The sequence below is a fragment of the Chrysemys picta genome, chromosome 3 (assembly GCF_011386835.1).
Source record: "Chrysemys picta bellii isolate R12L10 chromosome 3, ASM1138683v2, whole genome shotgun sequence".
NCBI lineage: Eukaryota > Metazoa > Chordata > Testudines > Emydidae > Chrysemys > Chrysemys picta.
Window position 1 is genome coordinate 13,811,659 of NC_088793.1, and position 2,643 is coordinate 13,814,301.

The 2,643-nt window shown below is 43.7% G+C and overlaps 1 long non-coding RNA gene across 1 annotated transcript; it reads left to right on the top strand.

Annotated features, from left to right (window-relative positions):
• Positions 1 to 548: 548 nt before the first annotated feature.
• LOC135982012 (uncharacterized) lies at positions 549 to 1,594 on the top strand. Its single transcript, XR_010599211.1, has 3 exons — positions 549 to 875; positions 973 to 1,030; positions 1,491 to 1,594. It is a non-coding gene; the product is annotated as an uncharacterized LOC135982012 (long non-coding RNA).
• The last annotated feature ends 1,049 nt before the right edge of the window (positions 1,595 to 2,643 follow it).

The window sequence follows — 2,643 nt, forward strand, 5'->3', positions numbered from 1 at the left end:
GACGCTTGATGATGGGGTGTAATGGGGTTAGGAACTGGGGAGTGGGGGGTTTGTGTAAATTTAAAAACAAGTAGTGGGAATTTACACTGTTTCTTTTCTGAAAATCTCTCGACAGCTCGACGATGGCTTTCTAGAGGAGCAGGAGGCCCTGGACAGCGTTGGTTTTGCTCAACACCGATACAAATTGTTGAAGAGGACTCCGAGGATGACGGCTATGAGGAGTTTAGGAGGAGGCTTGGCATGGAACTAACTGAGCCAGTGCCACGCTGTGAACGTGAAAAAAGTCCTGCGGACTATTGTACGCGTTGCTGTTTATGCTGTCCTTAATCACTGCCTTAGGGAAAAGCTTTTTGAAGATTGTGACGACTGTGTCATAGATGCGCCAGCCCAACGGCACCATGACTGTGTGACTTGGACTTCAGTGGATATAAACTGCAAGCTCTGGGGCCTGTGTGCTGAGCTGTGTTTGGAAATCCTATTAAACACTGTTATTGCCATAGGTTATGCTATGCAATGTCTGTGCCTAACCCAAGAACATTTAGCGCCAGGGGGGACCTTGATAAAAAACAAGCCCCAAGACATTCATTGAGATCTGCAAAGGGCCCCCACTTGAAATGGGCACTGTAAGAGGCCCTACAGAAAAATATATTTGAAGTGAAAGGAAAAAAAGAAAAGAAAAGAAAAGCAGCCCAGTTGTGCAGACAACTTATTCCCCCAGCCCAGACCACAAAAGGGAATGCTAGGGAGGGGTGAGCCCATCAACCTGCTGACTATTTTGAAACAAAGAGTTAGGATGGTACAAAAACCTCAGGGAGCTTGGAGCCTGTCTCTTCCAACAGAAACGCTCTTGAATTGCTGCTGGACTGCAAGAGGAGGTATGCGCCCTGTTTTGAACTCTGAAAATAGATATTCTATAATGCCATTCTTTGGCCATGCTGTCTTAGTAAATAATGGTGCCTGGCTTTATTGCAGTGTGATCTGTTTAGCATGGAACCAGGAACTTTAAGCTGCATTTCACCACCAGGCCAAGGTAAAATCCATTTTAACTATAGATGTGCTTAATACTCTTAAATTAAAAAAAAAAAAAACCTTCAGGTATTACACTGGTTGTATAGGGATTTGGGGGTAATCCTAACTTAACATGTTTGCTTGTTCTTTAACCTGAAGGCCCAAACACACACGGCAGGGGTGGGGGCGAGGTGGTGGTGGACAGAACAACCATGTTTATTGAAAAGTATTTTCAATGGATTTTAAAAGCAGTTTGGTTTTTATTTTGCAAAATGAGATGTCTTTTTAAAAATGTTTGTGGGTTTGTTTTTTAAAGCGGTAGAAATAAACTCAAAACCTGTGTTTGTTGTGCAGCCTGAAATGGATTATTTTGTTTTAAAGCTGTGACTTTTCAAATAGAAAAACACCCCAACGAATATTTTATTTTTTTAAGTTTACAAGACAGTTTCATGTGTTTTATTATAATGTTGTTTGCTTCACAGTACGGTCAAAACATGAGAGGGTAAACAAGCTCAAAAGAAAAAGGAAAGAGACAGCTGAAAAGGAAAATTCACCAGCATCAATGACTGATGGATGGATGAAGCCCAATAAATATATTTTGCTTATTTGTTTCATGAGGTTTTGTATTTTAAATAAATCCATAGGTGTGGGTGAGAAAGATGGTAAATTTCAGTTTCGTAAAATGTCTTTTCTCCCCCCTCATAGGCACGGGCAGCTTTCCTGACAATGCTGTAGTCGAAGCTACAGGGACACCTCCACCAGAACAGCCAAAGAACCAGGAATCTGCTTTCAGACCTTTAGCAAAAACGCTCACATTCACAAACCCGGAGCACGCGCTCTAGGGGTTGTGAACGTGAGCAAAAATACACACATTCACAAACCTGGAGCACGCGCTTTAGGGGTTGTGAATAAAAAACCAAGGACTGACAGACCATTCTCCCAACACCATAAGCTCGTCACAGCTCCCCCATATTCTAGTATTTGGGAAAAGTATGATGCTTCATTCAGAAAACTGATGAAGATTTGGGGAAAATATGAGGCTTTGTTCAGAATACTGGTGGCTGCTATATCCTCAGGGGTCTAAAAGAAAGGAGAGCTGGAAACCACGTCAAAAATGCAAAAGCTCTGGCAGGTGACTTTTTGAAAAATACTTCCATTTTTCCAAAAGGTGGCTCTGAGCAGGCGTGACTAGCCGTGGAAAGGGGCCTGGGTAAAAAGGGCACCCTCAAGGGTACACATCAGCTCAGGTGTAAACAAAAGGGGGGACAGCTCTTGGTGGACAAAGAAATGGCGGCCAAAAAGTTCCAGGCCAGGGTCTCAGTAAAATTTTTTAAAAAGGCTAAAGAGGTAATGAGGAAAAAAGCAAAAAGAGATGCCCCCTACTGGAGGCTCTCAAACTGGCTTGTCTGAAAATGGGGAGGTGGAACCCGACTCTCACGCAGAGTCTGGTTTAGAAAATTCCCCAGAGGGCTCTCTAGAAGGTCCCCGTCTCCTCCTGATGACCCTCACGGAGGCCCCTCGGAGTCTGACTCTCAAATAGCATCTGATGTAGAAGATGCCGCTGACGGTCCTGTAGAGGAAACCCCAAGTAACCCTGAAAATGCAGAGGTGTATATGGAGAGAGTGAGACGTTGG